This window comes from Protopterus annectens, chromosome 5.part1 (genome assembly GCF_019279795.1).
Source record: "Protopterus annectens isolate FY-2018-M chromosome 5.part1, PAN1.0, whole genome shotgun sequence".
Taxonomy (NCBI): Eukaryota; Metazoa; Chordata; order Ceratodontiformes; family Protopteridae; genus Protopterus; species Protopterus annectens.
This window is the reverse complement of record NC_056736.1, coordinates 305,102,925-305,125,424: the sequence shown is the minus strand read 5'-3', so window position 1 is coordinate 305,125,424 and position 22,500 is coordinate 305,102,925.

Below are 22,500 nucleotides of genomic sequence, written 5' to 3'. Positions count from 1 at the left end.
ACACACACACACACACACACACATACACACACACACACACACACACACACACACACACACACACACACACACACATATGTATATATATATATATATATATATATATATATATATATATATATATATACACACTTTATTCTCACAGTTGTAATTGTATTGCTCACTTTAAATTTGTATTGATAGTTATGTGTCTTTATTTTTACTGGATGTTGTGATTTCACAAGTATATTTAATGATGTTATATGAATAGATCTGTAACCTCTGCATCACATGTTCTCTCCATCATGCTAATTGGCCCTCTTGTGTTGGACAATTAATGTGACAAGGTACAATTTTACTGAAACCCAAGGAATGCTGTAAATCTAACTGTACAGAAAATGTTTTTTTTTTTTTTTAGACAGACTGAAAATGAAAATGGAGTTTAAAAATAGGGTAGAGATAAAAGAGGAACATATATGGTTAAAAAGTAATAGGAACTATTTATAGGGGCTGATAAAGGTTAATGTATTGCAGAATAAGGGAATCTCACAGAACAAGAAGAGGAACACCAGCAGACTGCTAAAGGGAAAGTTAGGGAGTATTTGAATAATATGCAAATGCTTACATTGGCCAAGTCATACAATCACAACTTACTCTATTCCTTGCTAAGCAACTATTTTGATAACAACTCCGGAGTACAACGACATAGGCAACAGAAAGTAGAAGGGGCTGTTGCCAAACTTAGGGAACCGTGCCAAGAAAAACCCAAGATCCTATAGCAGTATTAGAGATATTTTGGAATATGAAAACCAATAAAAAACACACATCAAAATATTTATGCAAGACTTAAATATGCCAAATTTAAAGGAAGATGAGACTCAACAACTAGTAGTTGAGATGGGAGGAGAAGAGATTAAAAACAATGATGTATGGACAGGTCTACAGGGATGTCTCCAGAACAGATGGTATTCCTGGGGAAGTTTGGAAGTTAGAAGGGAAGAAAGTGATAAAGATCTGGAAGGATTTGTTTAGTAGTATTTAAAAATGAGGCAAAGCACCAACATTTTGGAAGAAAACTATGTTACGCAAAGAGGGTAAAGACTCATCAGAACCAGCTTCATATAGACCCATTTCTTTTTTAAACCATGATTATAAAGTGTTTATGTCTATACTAGCAAAGAGAATGGCAAATATTTTCTCAAAATTGATAGATATGGATCAATGTGTTTTTTGGAGGGGAGGCAAGCATTTGAATAGAACAATGATGATCTAGTGGGAAGCCGAATGTAAAAAAATACTGCTTTTGTTGGTGGGTCTTGATGCAGAGAAAACATTGAAGAGAGTAAGCTGGGATTTTATAAATAGGGAATGGAATCATTTGCATTCCCTGATACAGTAATATGGTTAATTAGAAGGATATATGAATGATCAGGACAAGAATTAACATGTGAGGGTTCCTCTCTGATAAGCTGCATTTGCAAAGAGGAACCAGGCAGAGGGTGGGTCCTGTTTCCCCTGACAAAGAAGATAAGGGACTCAGAAATTCAAGGGTATAATTGGAATTGTAATCAAGAAAAGTTGGCTTTATTTGTGGATGATAATATTCTACACATGATAAATCCAGAAAAGGACATTTGTGTGTTGTTTAATATTTTGAGACAGTTTCAAGTCTTTCTGGGATATAAAATTAATGAAGGTAAAACAAAGTGTATAGCTATAAAGCATGTACCCATGCATGAAGAGAGTGAGAGTTAAGTGGCATAAGTTGGTCCTCTCCATATAAACATGTGGTTTAAGTGAAGATCTGTCTCAAATTGATCTCTACAACAAACATATTAAAAGAAAAATAATCATATTTTGTACTGATATTTTAGAACCACACAGTTAAGGCTGACATACATAACAAAAGCAGAAGGTTTTAAATCAAAGTGAAAAGAGATGATGATGAATTGGGGGAGGTCGCAGACCTCTCAACTAATCCTATTTTGTAGGGATACCCCCTGATACTTCTCAAAGTTTTGTTCCATTCCTTCTAAAGCTGGAAATAATTTTTGAGAATTTCTAAAATAATAGTACAACCATTTAAAATGTGTCCCTAATTTGGGACCTTTTCCTAAGTTATTTTTTAATTTGTTGCAAATTCTGTTGGTAAAAGTTGAGAGCACCTGGGGTGGTTCTAGAAATAAGGACAGAGTATACTTTTAGAGGCAGATCCTTAAGGAGAATAACAGTAACCATACAGAGTATGGGGTCCGAATGGAGAGATGAATTGGTCTGAATGGAGAGATAAGTCAGCAAGCAAACGAGAGTAGTATTGCTGAAACTGAATTCATCCTCAAGACTTGGTGAGTACCTTCATGAGGTGGACCCTGTTTTTCACAAAATCTCACCAAGATGACAGTGATATAGAGAATGTATTTATATAGTGTATATCATGGACAGAAATAGGTAAAATATTTAAAAAGATAGCTGGGTGCACAAGATCCAGGATAAAAAAGTGCCTAATCCTGGTAGGAGCACTGGTGGCAGGACTGGAAAAAAATGACAGTGTAGAATCCTCAAAATACCGAAACATTCATACAATGGGGCCAGGCCAGGCCCAGGGGGAGGATGGCCCCCCCTTTTGTAGAAGGAAGTAGCAGTCCACAAATATCATAAAAACTGATAGGCCAAAGAAGAACCATAAAGACAACAGAGTGGATTATTGAGGATTCGAAAGAAATAATGTATTGTTACTATTATGCAAAAAGCCCATAATTTGCAGACACAAGATATACAAAAAGATTAAGAGAAAAATTAGAGGAAAGAAAAATACTTCCACAAGAAAAACTGTCAGAAGCCTCAAATAAAAATGTGTGTTTATTAATACAACAGATTTGTAAAAAAACAGTATACAGACCAAGAAACTTTGATCTGTTTGGAAAAAGGAGCATGTGAGGAAGTGTGAAAATATAAAGAACAAAACCTGGAGATTTTTGAAAAAATATAAAAAAGAAACATGGACATGGGAAAGAAGAGATATTTGATATGGTGCAATATTTATGCAGGAAATGGAAAACAAAAAATGTGCCCTCACTTTAAAGGAAAATGAGCTAAGAGAAGAGTTGCTTAATTTAATAGACACATTAAGATCAATGAAATTCCTTCACTGAAGGTTGTGCATTAAGCCCGGCAAGCCAGTATGTAAAAATCTACTGCCAATCATTAGCGGACTGGAGTTCCGCTGTGGTGATCCCTAACCGGGAAAAGCCGAAAGACACAATTAAGATCGATGAAAGAAATAGACTGCAGAAGGTCAATAAAATCCAAAAGGTCAGAAGTTTGATAAAACAAATGAACACAGTAATTAGGGCTGTCCATAGAGATCCATGCAATATAACAGAAGTAAACAGGATATATTACTGTGCAGCTAAATTAATAACTGATAAAGATCTACCACAAGAACAAAGGCTAGTGAGGGAAAGGAAGGGGAGAAATTGAGTACCATCATGGAAGTATCGAATAGAGAAAACTATAAAGCAATTAAGACAAGAAGTGTCACTGTTAGACGAGTATTGAAGAGTGAACAGATCAACAAAAATACTTAGAAAGATAGACATGATAAAAGCAATGCACAGTAATAGAACAGATCAGGATCTGTCATGCAGTATTGCAAATAAACTAAAAATCTCAGCACAGGCGGAAAAACTTAGATGATGCACAGATAAATATAAAGGAGAAGTACACAATAAGCAATTTATTGATGACCCAAAAAGTTTTATAGAGAATTGGAAAACAAGGTAAAATTAATTGAAAGACCACCAAAAAAGACGAACTAGATATATTTTAGTAAGTATTTATGAAGATCCTGTGGAACATAACAAAGATGCTTAGTGGATCGAAGCAGTAAAAGAAAGAATATGAAGTTTAAAGGTACAAAATATGAAATGGGATGAAGTAGCAGCCAGGGATATTGAAACAAAGTTAAGAAAAGCCTATAATTGGAAAACCCCAGGCCCAGATGCAGTACCTAACTTCTGGTTAAAAGTATTAACATCTTTGCATGAAGATCTCGCCATGAGTAAGAACTATTTATATGTGCACCCCAGACACCAACCTGGATAACAGCAGGAAAAACAATGCTCCTACTTAAGAGTGAACCTGGAAGCTACCCTAAAAATTATAGACCAATAACTTTGCTTCTGACAATGTATAAACTATATTTTGGAATTGATGCCAACAGAGTTTATAGTCATTTAGAAGAAAACTCAATCATGGCAATAGAACTAAAGGGCAATAAAAATGTCATATGGAACAAAGGATCATTTGTTGTTAAATAAAGTCATAGTGGAGAACTGTAAAAAGGGGAATAATCTAAGTATATCATGGATTGACTAGAAAAAAGCATTTGATAGTATCCCACATTCATGGCTAAAAGAGTGCTTAAAATGTATAAGATGCATCCTACACTGACTGACTACATTACAGTGACCATGCAATGGTGGCAGACCACTTTGTAATTAAGCCATGATAAAGGACAAATTATTATCCCAGGGATAAGGATTCAAAAGGGGATATTCCAGGGTGACTCTTTGTCACTGCTGCTATTCTGTTTTGCCCTTAACTCATTGAGCTGTCTGCTTAACAGCTTAGGCCATGGCTATAATTTGGCTCCTAGAAAACAACAAAGTGTAAAGACTTTTCATCTTCTCTTTGTCGATGATTTAAAACTGTATTGCTCATCAGATGAGGAAGTGAAAGTAAGACTGCATGTTGTCAAAACTTTTTCAGATGATATACAAATGTAATTTGGTCTTGATAAATGTGCAAAAGCAACCTTTAAAGGAGGAAAACTGCAGCTCAAGAAAACATCAGTTTGGGACAAGAATGTGATATAAAAGAACTTGAGCAAAAGGGAGTGTATAAATATTTGGGAATTGATGAATGATCAACAATAATATATGAACAAATGTGAATAAAACTTAGTAAGGAACACTTTAGAAGACTTCAATTAATCCTGAAAACAGCTTTGACATCTAGGAACAAAATTCAAGCTATAAACCAATTTGATCTCCCTGTCCTAACTTATAGTTTTGGAGTGATTGACTGGCTCAAAATGTGTTGGATAGGTTAAACAGGAAACAGGAAGGATGCTTCATGCTCACCAAATGATTTATAAAAATCATTGCATACCAAGATTATATATTCCCCGTTCTGAAGGAGGGATGGGCCTCCTTGAAATTAATTACATGTATAGATCTGCAGTTGTGGGACTGCACACATATCTGTTGACCTCACAGTATCCAAATGTAGTGAATGTTTTGAAACTTGAGGAGAATAAATCTAAGATGACTTCCCTGCTTAGTCTAGCAGAAGCATATCAGCAACAAGCAGGAATGGACATTGTTACAGTAGTAAATAAAAATCAGGCAGCAACTGAATATGCCAAAAAGCAAAAGAAAGAATATAAGGCCCAGATGTGAAGGCATGAAATGTGGAAAATGTATAAATATAGCTGCAACTATAGAAAACTTCTGGAAGAACCTCATGCTGATTCAAATCGAACACAGGGATGGTTAAGGAGAGGCGAATTCAAACCAAGAGATGAAAGACTAATATTAGTGTCTCAAGATAGTGGACTACATACACATTGGTTTACAAAGTCCATTGAACATGTGGGAGAAACAGACAAATGTAGGTTTTGTAAAACAGAATTGGAAACAGTTGCATACCTCGAACCACAAACGTCAACAAACTATTCAATAAAAATGCCTTGTACCCATCACCAACATGAGCAAAGTCCCACCAAAGGAATTTATTTAGCGCTTTCATCTGCTTACATCTCAAGACTTCTTCAGAATAAGTTAAGGCAAAAGTAGCATTGATCATTGAAACCGCCACACCCAGTGACTGCAGTGTCTTGCGTACAGAGAGAGACACAAAGTCATAAAATATTTGGATTTTCAGGCAGAAATAAGAGCGGTGTAGAAGAAAGATACCCAGATAGTTCCAATAGTAGTAGGAGCAACAGGTCTTATAAAAAAAGAATCTACAATTGTATGTAGATATGTTACCAAAACATGTAACCCCATATGACTTGCAGAAGGAGTCATTATTGAGCACATTGCAGGTGCTGTGATGAGCACTTTAGGCTGACATCAAAGATTGAAACAATACCAATTTCATGAACTTTAATTGTACTTTGACTTAGGAATGGGGTCCATTCCCACCATGGTATTAGAAACCCTGAATACTTGGAGAAATTAAAAAAGATATTGTATTGTATTCATAAAGTTGCAGAATATATTTAAAAACTAAGTCAGCACAGGAATAGAGAAAGGGATTCATGGTACAGAAAACAGGCAAAATTGGTCTAGAATTTACCGGAAGAAATTGCCAAAGGAACCAAGATATTCAGAGTAAATATCTAGAGAGGGAAGGTAATGGAGTGGGATGAGGCTAAACAGAAGTTTGCACTGCAGGTTAGAGTATGAATTCCCTACCAGGGATTGATATCAGAGTATAGGCAAAGAGAAAGGGATGGGGCAGTCCTGCATGAAAGACAATCTCTAGTAGAGGTTGAACCTTGAACAGAAGCTGTTGTTAAAAAAGGGACAATAGATTATGATGACTATTAGAATCAATCTGAGGGGATAAGAAAGGACTGGGAAGAGAAACTGGAAAAGCAGGTTACAAAGGAACAATGGAAGGATATATGTATGTCTCCCAATAATGCAAAAAAATCCAGAAGGTTTTGGGTGTTTGACTGAAAGTGTTTGCATAGTTATTTTTGTATACCCAAGCAGACGTCAAAGAATTTTTCCTCAAGTAGATAGCAAATTTTGGAGGTGTGATGGGAAGGAAAAATGTAACTGAGAATATATTTTTTCTGGCAGTGTGATGAGTTGTTAGATTTTAAAACTACACTGCAGAGAGTCAGAAATATTGGAGGAATAGATTGCTGTAACTTAGGAAATGATTCAGTTGAACTGGGACACAGAATCTACTAATTTTAATGCTACTAGCTGCCAAAAAACAGTTACTATAAAATAAAAGTGAAATCTAAACCAACTATAAATGAAGTATTGCACATTGTTAAAGAGATATAAGAAATCTCTAGAAATTGACCAAAATATATGATTAACAGATTACAAACCTACCATTTTAAATATTTTGTTAAATAATACTATTATTTTAAATTTCAATCTACTGAATGTTAATAGAGCAATACTTTTGCATTTTTTGTGGATTTAGAAAAGAAAATAAATCTAATGTCTGATAAGTTAAAAAGAGTTATCCAGAAATTCTTGTTTACTTCGGTCTAATATTAGTGGTGAAAATTAAATAAAACCACTTCTTTCAAAACTTATTAGTTATTTTAAATTTAGGCATTAAATTTAATAGTAAATTTTAGGATTATATTATTCAATATAATCCTACTGATTCTGATAATGATAACTGTAGGAATTTAAGTTTAAGTTCAGCAAGATTCACTTCCTTTGTAATCCTTGGCGAACTTTCTCACGGAAATATCCAAAAAGAGAAAAGAATGGCAGGACACTGCTGGATTAACTCCTTCTTTATTAAAACAACCAAAATAGCCAAGGATAAGCGCTTTCGGGTGTGGTACCCTTCATCAGATAAAAAGGAACAAACATTACCATTATTTTAAATTAAAAGCCAACCAATCAGCAATCAATAAACAATATCAATAAATTTCTCATGGAAATAGTTACACAAATTTTTTATAACCCCTTTTTAAGAAGTCCTATTTTAAGAAATCTAATGAAACCATAGGTTCATAGGTGTGTACTCGGCTAATGGCCCTGGAGCCTTTACAAGCCTAGCCCATAGGATTACCCTGGCATCATGCCACCCAACCTTAGGTCCTAGTGCCTCTGTCGAGTAGAGCCACTGGAGTGATCCCAGCGGTGAATTTTCTATTTCCCATCCACTCATCAAGATTTCTCTTGAAGAGGGCCTGTGAGGTGCTCTGCTTGACATGTATGGGAAGTCTATTCCATAGCATGGACAGTGTCTGGATTATGAACCTGTTCCTCCAGGATGTTCTGTTGATTGTGGTAATGAGGTTGAGGTCTCTGGAGCATGTGGTGTGGAGGGATTGGGATTTCTTTAGATGTAGCATTTCTAACAGAGCTGTGTCAGATGTGGCTTTGTAAGTCAAGCAGAGATCGCCTCTAAGTAGGTGATATGAGACAGAGAATAGCTGGAGTTTTCTGAGTCTGTCCATATAGGACAAGTGTTTAAGGTCTAGGATCCTCTTTGTGAGGTGCCTTTTGTGGCCTGTCCAGTTGTTGCAGGTGTCTAGTGAGGTACATGCCAAATGGGGCATTGTACTCGATGATTGGCCTAATGAGGGAAAAGTAGAGGGAGACAATGACCTCTTTCTTCCTGGATGCAAAACCCTTAGTAATGAGATGTGCCACATAGAAGGACTTTCTGACCACAGTGGCAACGTGGTGGTCAAAAGAGGGGTTGCTGTCAACCCGTGTTCCCAAATCTCTTATAATGCCTTCTGTGTTCAGTGGACTACCATCAATGTGGTAATTCAAGGGAACTGGGTTTTTCCCAAGGGGGATGAAGACACTTTTTTGGCATTGAGCTTAAGGCCATGGTTCTGACACCAGTCGTTGGTCTCATCGAATACTTTCTGTAGGATGACAACATCACTTGGGGAGTTAATAATAGCTCCCAACTTGCAATCATCTGTGAACTTTGTCAGCCAGAGTCCCTTCATATGGGCTTGGACTCCAGAGAAGTAGATACCAAACAGGAGAGGACCCAGGGCCTAACCTTGTGGGACTCCACTTGTGACAGGTTGGCAGTCTGACTTGGAGTCAGCTACTTTCACACTGTGGGTTCTACCTGTGAGCCAGTTTGCAACCCACCTAGTGATATAGGGGTTGATGCCTAGCTTAGTAAGTTTTTCTATGATTCCTGAGTGGGGAATGGTATCAAAGGCCTTGGCCAGATCAAGGTAGGCTGTATGAACCACCTTACCTTCATCCACAGCTCTGGTGACTGACTCAAAGAAGTCGAACAAGTTGAGCAGGCATGATCTACCCTTCACAAAACCAAATTGTGTAGGATCCAGAGTTTTGAAATTCCCTATATCCTTGTTTATTAGGTCCATGATGATGCATTCCATAGCTTTGCATATCAGACTCGTCAGGCTAATGGGGTGATAGTTCCTGGAGTCTGTAGTCGCTCCTCCTTTGTGGCGAGGGTTGATTGTAGCAGTGCACCATTTGGTAGGGACAAAGCCTGAGGTGAGGCTGTGACTGAACAGGGCACACAGGTGAGGTTCCAGTTCACTCTGTAGTTCATGTAGAACACAGCCAGGGATACTGTCAGGTCCCATAGAAGCTGTATTCTTGGCCTTAGACAGTGCTGTTTTAACCTGTGCAGCAGTAATACTGGGTGCCTGGCAATCTACTGGTATTGTGATTGGTCCTTTGGGGGGGGGGGGGTAAAGTTAGCACAGAATCTGCCTGCCAGTATATTTGCAATATCTGTTGGCTCAGTATAGGAGGTACCATTGTGCAGTAGCTCAGAGCAAATCTGTGTATTGCCATGGAGATTCTTTACATAACTATAGAAGGCTTTGTGGTTGTCTTTACTATCTGCTGCAATTCTGTTTTCATAGCTAGCTTTAGAGGATATGATGAGGGATCTCAATCTTTTGTTGAGGCTGATAATGGAGTTTTTCCAGTCTTGGGACTTCACCTTACTCCCCATCAGTTTCCTTTTTCTGTTGTAGGGTTTGTTTATGGCAGGGGACCACCAGACTGGCTTCCTTTTTTTTTTGAGGAGAGCGTCTTAGTTCTGTTGGGTATGGCGAGATCCATGCATTTGTGTATGTGTTCATACAGTGCATTGGTGTATGATTTGGCAGTCATCCAACTATTCTCCATTTGCATGGGTGTCGTGAAGTTAGCCACCTCTGTTTTTAGGAGCCCAAAGTTAGGTTTCGAGAAGTTTTTCATGGTGGTTACCTTTGTTGGGGGTGGGGGTGGGCGGGAGGGACGTGGATTTCCAAGGTGATTAGCTTGTGATCAGATCTAACCAGGGGGGAGTTGACTATTGGTATAGAGCAACGGTCACACATGTTCGTAATGACCAGGTCAAGGATGTTGCTACATGTAGTGGGGGTAAGAACGAGCTGGTCCAGGGCATTGGAATTAATGAATTCCAGAAAGTGTTGGGCAACTGTATTGGTACATGAGTAGTTTTTCCAGTTAATGGTGGGATAGTTGAAGTTGCCCAGTATGAGAGTGTTAGGTTGGACCCTAATATTCTCCAGGGTGCTTAGGAATGTGGAGTGTGAATCTTGGGACATGGTTGGGGACCTATAGCAGGCTATGACTTGAATCACTGTCTTACCCAATGTTAGCTGCACCTGAAGTATCTCAGATGCATTATTTTGGGCTATCAGTCTGGAGTTGTGTGCATCCTTTATGAATATGGAAACACTACTGCCTTTGGAGCTTCAGTCCAAGTTCTGGGGCCAAAAGGTGTAGAATGAGTTGTAGCCTGGTAGTGCAGGGGTGCTTTCTGCTGCCTTGAACCAGGTCTCTGTTACAGCACAAATGTCAATGTTCTCCATTTTAAGGAGTACTTCGAGCGAGTGCATTTTGAGATTTAGATTTCTAGCGTTGAGCAGCATGACACACAAATTGCATTTGTTTGTAGCTGCTATGGTGGTAATTTGGTCTTTGGAACACTGCCTAAAAAAGGCACTATAGGGGTGGCAAGAACCTTGGCCAGTGTCCGGAAGCCCAGGGGTGACAGATGCAGGCCATCTCTGGAAAATTATTGAGGTCTGTCAATCATGTTATCCCAGGCAGACAGATACTGGATCTTAGAAACTTAACCAATTGTTGAAATCAATCATTTTCTGCTTGTACTGTGGTATCATTCTGGGTGATGGTAGGATGCTGCTCAGGGCTAGGGTCATACCTGTCTGGGCTACATAATCCGAGAGCTCCTCCATGTCTCTTTTCATGTAGTCCAGGGAGGTATGTCTCAGGTCTTTCACACCTACATGTACAACAGAGTCATGTGCAGGAGATGTAAAAGGCAGTTGAAAGCAAACTGGCATCATGTATTTTTTGGCTGTGAAAAAAATATAAAATATTAGGAGGATTTTCAGAATTTTTGAAGGCCTTATGGTCTGATAATTATGAAGTTTTTCAGTCTTTGTTGATAACTAATGCACCAATTCCATCCTGTATTTTAAAAATCAATATTCTGTTTTATGGACCTTGCTTGCAGTTGCAAGAAAGGTGACCAAGAACCTAAAAAGTGAATTTGTTCTGGACTTTTTAAATTAAGCCATTGTTATTTGTTAAAAAGAAATACATTTTATTACAATGAGATTGATCAGTTATTGGAAACATGTATTAATGTTGCTAGATAATTTTAACTATTAGTCAACTGTATCACTGAGGGCGGCTACAGTGGTGCAGCAGTTAGAATTGCCACCTCACAGCAAGAGGTTTTCCGGTTCGATTCTCGGCTGGGGTGCCTTCTGTGCGGAGTCTGCATGTCCTCCCTGTGGTCGCGTGGGTCGGGTGCTCTGGTTTCCTCCCACATCCCAAAGACATGCAGTAGGTGTATTGGACACTCCAAATTGGCTCTAGGTGTGAGTGTGTGCGTGTGTGTGCCTTCTGTGGAAGGTTGGGCGCTGGGCTGGCAACTCGACACCGTAAAACTCCACTGCAAATCATGAGCGGACAGATGATCCGCTATGGTGACCCCTAACCGAGAAAAGCCGAAAGAAAAAGAAGAAGAAGTCAACTGTATCACTGCTTAACAAATGAGATTCTGTTATTTTTACTCTTTGAATTAATTGTAAATAATTAAATATATTTTGTTCTTTGGGAATAATGACATTTCTTGTAAAAAAGATAAAAGAACTGAAAGTAAGATCTTTAGAAAAAAGGAAATAAATAAATAAATGGAAGTTGTGAGAATGATACATGCAGAATAATGTTTAGGAGGAGAGTTGAGGTTTAAGAGAAGGCATAAATTGTACAATATATGTGATATTGGAGTGAATTACAGTTATAAAGAAGTAAAACATATATGCAATGTATAATGCATGAAAAAACATTATTAAGGTTTGTTTTCTTTTCTGTTAATATATATGTGCCTATGTCTTAAGTGATAATTTAATAAAAGTGTTAAAAAAAAGAAAAGACAGGCTTCTTCAGTATTAACTACAGATGTTCCAGTACTTTTAAAAGGCAGTTACCTATAGGATGGCTATGGCCCTGGAGATCAGAGTACTTGACTTTTCACTGGGAATATTCTGCCAGAAACAGCAGTTGTAGTAAGTCTGCTAGGGAAGAGGAGATGCAGCTTAAAGGAGTAAATCTGGAGATATTCCATTGAGAATTCAACTAGGAGTAACATGCCTGAATTTATCTGGACTAAATTTAAACATGTATGAGAGATTGCAAAGTTTATTTTTGTTTCATGCCTTGAAGATGAGTTTTTTACTGCTGAACTATTATTTTGCTTTCTGTTCTAATAAAAAGTCATTATTTTATAGACAATGTGCTTCTGCTGCCTCATTTATATATCATAGCATCTATATCTAGATTTTTCCCATGTGTGTGCGTGTGTGTGTGTGTGTGTGTGTGTGTGTGTGTGTATATATATATATATATATATATATATATATATATGTAATATATAGTGATATATATATATATATATATATATATATATATATATATATATATTTATATGATATATATGATCTAATATATATATATATATATATATATATATATATATATATATATATATATATATGTTTACTATCAGCTATCAGAAGTCTGAACAATGCTCCATCAAAACACAGGATTTTGACATGGAACACTGGAATACATTCATAATAAAACCAATGATACTGAATCCCAGACTTGTCACTCCCCTAGGAAGGTATTTTGTGATTTGATGTTATGTCAGGGTTATTCCTTACTGGTGGTGTGTTTTTTGATGTTCCCATGTTGATATCTTGTGTTCAATGGATCATCATTCTGACTTCTAATTGTAAACTGTTCTCTCTCTTTCTCTCTCTCTCTCTCTCTCTATATATATATATATATATATATATATATATATATATATATATATATATATATATATATAAGAATTTAAAGTAGTTTGAAAAGATAGACAAACAGGTACTCTTTCTAAAATATATCAAGAGACAATAGATTCATTTCTTAGTGGACTGTTGAGAGAGTCAAAAATAAACTTAAAAATAGTGTCTGGCATCAACATTTGCAAAGAGCATATGTGAAGGTGGGTATTGCACTCAGAGAATTACAAGTTCTCTTTGAACCAAATGTTGGCTATATAGATGATTTGGTTTTGAAAAAGTGGAAACCACTGAAACAATTGTTTGTGGCAATTTTGGTTGACTTTTATGATCGACAGATTGCACACTTGCAACAATCCAACAATCTGTGGAAGCTATTATTGCATGGGGAAATGATTTTAAAGTACATGTGACTTTTACCAACAAGTTGAAGTATAAAAAGGTTTAGCATCTTTAGAAAGAGATTTGGAGAATAATAAAAAATGTATAAGCGGGACATTCAGAATAACCAATTGAACAGACAGTTTGCTTCAGAAGGTTCCAAAATTAAATCTGTAAGATTTCCTTAGACACCAAAGAGTGAACAAAAGTGTAAGGTTTTTAAATGGAAAAGGCCTGTTGCAGATAAAATACAGTCCATTCTCCATTCTTCATAGTCATCGGAGACTGGGGTTACAAATAAAACTTCAGCAGCAGCAGCAGAGAGAAAGTGAACTAGTGGTGTCCATTTATGTATCTTTTTAGGAAAATGTACATTATGTATTGGTATAGGAGTACTTTTATGACAACTGACAATATTATTCTATTATTGATTATTAAATAACTTATTTAAAATAAATATAGAAATATTAGGTTTATATTTGTTTTTAACTATGGATTCTATAATTTATCTTTTGCAATGAGATGAAATGGTATTGGTTAGTTTTAGCATTTTTAAACAATGTTAAACACAATTGCACTTTACTGTTACTATAAATTTTTAAGTTTAAAAGGTAGGGGCTTTCTGTGACCTTCAGTCCTGATGAAGTTGCAGTTCAGGAATGAAAGCGCTTAATGAGTTATTTTTTTTAATAAATTCAACCTCTTGGATTAACTTGGCTGACTGTGTTTTACATATGGTACATGCCCTGCACTTATGACATTGGCGGTGTGGTTCTTTGTTTAGATTTTGATGTTGGCTTCTGTAGAATGGAGTTATGTGTGCTGTATCTTTAAGAAGCATTACAAGGAGTGAACGTGCATATAAATAGTCAGCATGTGTTTTGTTCAGTACCATTTTGTGAGTGCAGCCAGAGAGTGAGCATGTATGTGTGTAATAGCTAGTTTGTTTATAAGTTCATCTAAGATAAAGTTATTAAGCCTCAAGCCTGATGTGTTTGTACATAATAAAGCTGCTTGAACAGAACCCACAAAGTCTTGTCTGTTGTATCCTGACTAGATGAGTGACATGTTGTCAGAACCGGGATTCCAGATTCCAAAGACTGATAGTCAGAACTATGAGGTACACAAAATTGAGCCAGAAAAGGATGGAAGGTAATGAAAACTTGCACAAATGGTTTATTTTATAAAAAAGATAAAACGGAGCATCACAAGGGCGAAAACCACATTATTAACCAAGTGAGAAAAGCAAAATGCTTAAGATTAAGATATAAAACTATTGTCAGAAAAGCACATAAAGGATTTGAAGTTACGTCAGAATTGCAAAATGAGCATGTTTAAACAAAATGAGTATGTTCAAAGCAAAATGAGCATGTTTAAAGCAAAACGGGTATGTTTAAAGCAGAACAGGCATGTTTAGAGTAAAATGACCACAAGAAAAGTACAATGGGCATGACAAGTGATTAAAAGAGCAAAATGAATATAATAAGGGCAACAAGGGCACATTAAGCATAAGTAAAGCAAGACGACTGCATGTTTTTTGGCAAAGTGCTATGTTTGGCATAACTACTACTTTGTGCTGTATTCAGAGCATAATTAGAGTAATAAATTCAATCTCTTGGATTAACTTGGCTGACTATGTTTTACATGTGGTATGTGCCCTGCACTTATGACGTTGGTGGTGTGGTAACTAGTGATAGCTCCCAAAACTTAAAAAAGAATAATGTGGGATTAGACAAGGTGGGAGTAAACACCATAAGAAACATCAACAACTGATGAACACTTAGAATATAATAATTTAATTTTTAATAATTCCCTAACCATGTATTCAGAGAATCTGAAAGTCCACTATTAAATAAGAGACTTAATTCTGTATTTGCTATTGTAAATTTTGAATATTAATTTGTTTCTGATGTAAAAATAATTTAGTTGTAAACTTAATAAAGCAGTATTTTTGGGCAATTAGGAGGAGGTTTAGCATATTAAAAAGGGTGTAGCTTACAATTTTAAAAGTTCTGACTTCCAACCCCTTATAATCAATGTGGTTTTGTTTTGAAATGGCAGAGCTTTAAGAACTACATGATTCATATACTTTAAAAGGAATGATAATTTAAGTAGGGAAGAAAAAATGCAATTACCATTTTAAACACAAACAAAGATATTGTGATCACCCACACAGATAAGGGTGGGTGGTGGGTAGTTTGAGATTATAATCAGTATCATGATGAAGCAGTTAGACATGTATGTCACAATAAAGTTATTCCAAGCAATCTGTTGAATTTCAAACAAGTTAAAGAGAGACATTGATGTTTTTTTTTTGGTTAATGCTTGTGATGAAAGTATTAATAAATGAGTGATGAAAGAGTTAACTGTAAAAGAACTAAAAACCCAGGTGATATATTTTTTATCTTAAGTACATAAAACTTTAAATAAGCCAGTGGTATACCCAATTGTTTCAGGGATAGATTCTTAAACCGAACCATTATCAACTTTTCCTACCCACTGTTTAAATAACTTGTTACCTTTCTTTTGAGCAAAGCTCAGACACTACATACTTTCTCAGAATTATAGGGGAAGTTCATTGTGAAAAGGATTGGTACTTATGTGGATGTGAAGTCACAGTGTACTTTCATACCTCATTGGGGAGCCAGGTTGGGTGCATTAGAGTTCTTGTTAAATAAGGCACAAATGTACTCACCTAGCTTTAATATATTTTTACTTTGTTGGCTGAACATAATCTAACATGTTCTAACTAATTTTAACTGTCTGCTATTTACAGGTCAGTGATAGTGCAAAGGGAGCATATTTTGCTCCTGTCCTTGCAGAGTTATGTATGGGCTATATTGAAGAACTTTAATTATATGACTTTGGACATAATCTTTATTTATACACTATGGGTATGTACAGAAGATTCCTTGGTGATTGTTAGTTAATCTGGAATTCTGATTTCATAGAGCTTGAAGAATATAAAGAATATCTGAATGAAAATAAATCATCAAAAAGTAAGTGCATCTTTTTGAATGTGAATATCATAAAAAGTGTGAATTGAACTTTAAGCACAAAAGTATTTCATAAACCATTTATCAGGAAGTCCTCCTTACTGGCCACTAGTTGTCATCCAGGACAAGTAGGTAGGAATATTACTAAATCACAGTTTATGAGAAGGAAAATATGTCTGAAAGAAAGTGATTACAAAGAGTTTGCTGAGGACCTGCATAATAGATTTTTTTTTGAGGGGATATCATGAAAAGGATAGTATTTCTGCTAAGGAAATGAGTGGAACATATGAGCAGAAGGGAGCTATTAGAATAAAAAAAAAAAAACAGTTAGGGAATGAGGGACAACATAAGTGGAAAGTTGCACTTATTACCCCATTTGGTAGTAATAGAAAGCAGTTTCAGGATATTATTCATAGAAATTGCCATATTTTAAAATCATATTAATGTCTAAATGTACTATTACCTGAAATATGTAATTTTACTTGCATATAGGCACAAACAGTTGGGGACATTTAGGATCTTATAAAAATCTTATTTCCAGAATAACAGACAATTGACATTTGACAGAAAAAATGTTGTGGGTTGCAAACCTTGTGGTTGTTGCTATTTTTTGTAAATATGTGATTGATAATGAAGAGTTTTCCTCGGCTAACACATACAAAATGTAGAAAATTAGAACATTTATATCTTGTAGGACAACAGGCATTCTTTATTTAGTATTATGTAAAGGCAGTACATTTTATGTAGGTAAGACCACATGGATGTTTAAACACTGAATGTTATAACATATGAGTGACATTCAGTGTGGTAGAGAAATACACTGTATAAACCTATGCTGAAACATCAAAATGCCAGTTACATCTTTATAAACATAACGGAATATTAAAATGCCAGTTATATGTTTATATGCATAGACATTGTTCCATCCAAAACTAAGAGATGGAGGTTAGCAATAATGGAAAAAGAAAGACTCTGGATATGCATTTGGGGGCTCTTTTTAAGCCTGGTCTGAATGATAATTTTTGATTTCATATTTTCTGCTTAATTGCTTATAAGCACTTTTTGGGATGTTAGAAACTGGGATACTCTCACATGATTATTTTATTGTTACTGAATAAGATGCTTTGGTATTAAAGCTGTTATAATGTGGTATCTGATGCCTTAACAAGTTGTATTTGTAGTCCTGCAGTGTCTTTCTTGTGGAGCTGACATTTTGTTGCATATGTATTCTAATTGATCTGACACACAAGATTTTATAGTGAGCATGCATGTTTAAAGTTTGTGTTTGATATGTCATTGTGTACCACTTGTGCTTTACCCCTTGCAAGGTATTTTTTATTTCCTTGTGTGTGTCTGTGGGATGGTATAGTTGGTATATTTAAGTGTGGCGGGTGTGGAGGGGCTGGCCGACCTATCAGTAACACTTTTTATTGTTATTTTTATGTTTTGGAATTCTGTCTTGGTGGCAGATGTGTATTTGATTGGTATTTCCTGCATCTGATATTATGTAATTTTTTAAATTTTTTGATGATTTGGCGGTCTGATGATTATGTACTTTAACTATATATATATATATAAATGTGTGTGTGTGTGTGTGTGTGTGTGTGTGTGTATATATATATATATATGTATATATATATATATATATATATATATATATATATATATATATATATATATATGTGTGTGTGTGTGTGTGTGTGTGGTTAAAGTACATAATCCCTGTGTTCGTAATGTGGAGTGTGGTTTGTTGATGCAGCTGGAGATTCAGGTAAGTAATGTTTTACTAGGGGTTTTAGGTAGGGATTTTAGTGTGTGTGAGTATGTTTGAATTTTGGAGGTGTGGGTTAGGGTAGGTAGTTATGATTGTGAGTATTAAAAACAAGATGTGAGCACACCAACAACGCTGAGAAAAAAGCCAAAAAAAGTCCTATAACCACTTCCTTATTACAAAAGGATAAGCAACTCAAAGTAAAACACTTATATAAGTTAAAATCACATAAAATTACATTTAGACCAGCTACTTTACAGGCAGGGACTAAAGGTGGAGGTGTCTCTATTTATAGCAAAAATAAATATACTTCCAGGCTGGTCAAACAGGACAATGCACTTCAGCTGCTCTGTGTTCAAATCACCACAGGTAAAATCCAATACCACTTCCTTGCAAGCTATAGGTCCCCCTCTATGACCCAGGAAAACCATACCATGTATTTAAACCTATTAGAAACAGTTACCATCCAACCCAATACTATATTCATGGGTGACTTTAGTTACCTCACTATTAACTGGGAATCCTATATGACATCAAACGTACATGCACAGAGATTCCTGGATTTTGTAAACACAAACTCCCTGAACCAGATAGTCCATACACCAACCAGGGATACAACCATACTGGATCTGGTCCTCACTAATATGGGAGAGTGATGCACACCCCCTACTGTAATGCCTTCCTTGGTAAGGCCAGACCATGAAATGGTCTCCTTTGAAGTAAAAATAAAACCTGGACCCCCAGCTCAACCGGGAATATTTAGGAACTATTCTAAGGCTAACCTCCTGCTATTAACCTGGCAAAATTACAAGCCTCTATAAACCCCGAGAACCCTTCTGCCTATGCAGAACTGTTCACAGAAACCCTGTACAAAGATGTTAATAGCTGCATAGAGGCAGCTGTAACCATCATTAAGAAGTACAGAATTAACTCAAAAAACAAGTCACCCTTGTGGAATCACAAAATCAATCGGATGTATAACAGGGGGAGAAAATCATGGCAAAAATTAGGAGGTGGAGCACCCAGAAGGATAAAAACACTCTCATCAAACTAAACAAACAACTCAGAGGACAAATAAAGTCTACCAAGTCAAATTTGAGGTAAGTTTGGCCTCCCGGGCCAAAGGCAACCACAAAGCATTCTTTAGCTATATCCACAACCTTAAAGGCAATACACAATTGTGTGCAGAGCTCATTGTAAATGGAACCACCTATATTAAGCCAGAAGATATAGCAAACCTCCTGGCTGATAAATTCAGCTCCAGCTTTACTCCTCTTTCCCCCTAAATATTCCCTCAGGAAATACCATTAAATATAACTCCTCCTACTATGATTAGGGAACAGGTCCTTAATGCTCTCTCTAAGACCAAGAACAGTGCATCAATGAGGCCAGACAATATCCCAGGTTGCGTTCTAAATAGAATGAAACATAACAGGCTTCATGCCTCATGAATGGAGAAAGGCAACAGTCATCCCTCTGCACAAAGGTGGGCCATCTACAGACCCTGGAAACTACAGACCCATAAGTCTCACTAATTTTATATGTAAAGTCATTTAAAGAATTATAATGGAGATGATCAACAGAGAAATAGTAAACCTCTAGACACTGGACCCAACCCATTTTGGTTTTGTCAAGGGCAGATCATGCCTACTCAACTTGGTGGACTTCTTTGAGAAGGTCACCAAAGCAATGGATGAGGGCAAAATCATTCATACTGCTTATCTTGACCTGGCCAAGGCATTTGACACAATACCCCACTCGGGCATTGTTAACAAACTCAGGAGGTTAGGTACAGACCTGTATGTCATCCGATGGATAGCCAACTGGCTCACAGACAGTACCTAGGAAGTTAGAAATAGGGAGTCCACCTCTACAAAGAGGCCAGTCACAAGTGGAGTCCCTCATGGATCAGTTCTTGGACCGCTCCTTTTTGGCATTTTCTTCTCAGAAGTCAAGGCCAATGTCAATAGTCTCTGGCTGACTAAAGTTGCAGATGATTGCAAATTAGAAGATGTCATTGAATCTCACACTGACACAAATATTCTCCAGGAGGGGCTGACACAGACAAATAACTGGTGTCAGAACCATGGGCTAAAACTAAATGCCAAGAAATGCATAACAGTATCCTTTGGGAAGTCATCCATCCATGGTAACTATCATATTGACAACACACCCCTTAGAGTTGACTAAGTAGTCAGGGACTTAGGGACACACATAGATAGTAATCTAGCCTTTGATCATCATGTGTCTACAGTGGTGAGGAAATCATTCTATGTTGCACAACTTATGAACAAAGGTATGGCATCCAAGTCTAAGGAAGTCATTGTTCCACTGTATTAGGCATTCATCAGACCTATCATTGAGTACAGTGCACCCTTTAGTATGTATCTAACCAGGCATATCCAACAACTGGAATGCCCACAGAGGTTCCTCACTAAAAAAATACAGGGCGTAAGTAATATGTCCTGTGCAGACCATCTCAAGGCCTTATCCCTGTATTCTTTATCTTATAGGCTTTTGAGGGGAGATCTATGTCTGGAATACAGGACATTGTCAGACCCCATTCTGATGGATTTCCTCCATATACACAAAACAAACAGTAGCAGAATGACCTGTTCTAAAGACTTAAACCTCGCCTGTGATATAACTAGGACCTGCTGGAGAGATAGGTATGTATCCCAGAGACTACCCTGTCTATGGAACAGGCTCCCCATCCATGTGAAGCATAGTTCCTCCCTAACCCAATTCAAGTGCAACTTGCACAATTGGATGGGAAACCGGAAATTCATCCCTGGTTTGGCACCTATGTCTCTAATGCAAACAGGTAACCTGTAAATGGTTCATCTCCCAGGCCCGTGCTTACACTTGTCAAGGGTGTCAGAACTTGTTAGAGATTTGGGATGCATGGCTAGGCTTAAAAAGGCCATTGTGGTCATTAGCCTAGTAAACATCTATGGACCTGTGAATGTATATGCATATGTAAACTACATAGTGTTTCCCAAGGGTGACAGGACTCTGTATAACAGATTATAAAATAAAAGAAACCAGAGTCTTAGATGAAGAATACGAGAACCAGTTTATTTAAACAAATGTTTGCATTTTCATCTGCACACCTTCAGCAGGCTTCGTCAGACTGACTTTAAAATGCATTTACAGAAGAACATGTGGTTAGTAAGGATTGTATACCCGATCTGGCTAAAAAAGAACATTGTAAAAAAGTAGTCTAATTAGGGCTTCTAGGTTAATGTTGGTGGAAGAAATTCAAGTGGCTGTAAAAAAATTCAGGGGAATGTTTATAAATGATGCTCTCTTAGCTAATAATTCCAGCTTCTTATTTTCTAATACCTTTAACCCCCCCTTCTCTTCTTTTCCTTGTTTTATTTCTCTTACTATTTTTTTCCGTACTCTTAATCTTGCTTTTACTTATTGTTTCTCCTGCCTCCCATATCTATGCCATGTATCACCACCAACAAATACTTATTTCGCACTCTCCTCTCCCTTATTCTCTTATAGGTTCATAGGTTGGTACTAGGCTATTGGCCCTAGGGCCTATACAAGCCTAGCCATAACAATTCCCTGGATATTTCTTCCCACAATATTTACTTCCCTGGACCCCTGTCTAGCAGGGCGACTGACGTAATCCCCGAGGTGAATTTCCTATCTCCCATCCAATTGTCAAGGTTCCTTCTGAAGAGGGCCAAGGAGGTGGTCTGCTTGACATGTATGGGCAGTCTATTCCAGAGTATGGGGAGCCTCTGGGTCAGGAACCTATCCCTCCAGCATGTTTTGCTCATTGTGATTAAAAGGTTTAGATCCCTGGAGCGTGTGGCTCTGAGGGAATTGGGATTTCTTTCAGTGGAGCGTGTCCATCAGCTCAGCGTTTGACATGGCCTTGTATGTTAAGCAGAGATCACCTCTGAGTAGATGATATGCCACAAGAGTATAGCTGGAGTTTTTTTAGATGGTCAGCATAGGGCATCTGCTTTAGGCCTGTGATTCTTTTAGTGAGGTATTTCTGTGGCCTTTCTAGCTGTTGCAGATGTCTTGTGAGGTACATACCAAATGGGGTGTTGTACTCTATAATGGGTCTAATGAGGGATGAGTACAGTGGGACAATGATCTCCTTTTTTTCTGGATGAAAAGCCCTTAGTGATGAGGTGTGCCACATAGAAGGATTTCCTGACTGTTGTGGCAATGTGGTTATCGAAGGTGAGACCACTGTCCACCTGTGTCCCTAAGTCTCTCATCACACTTTCAGT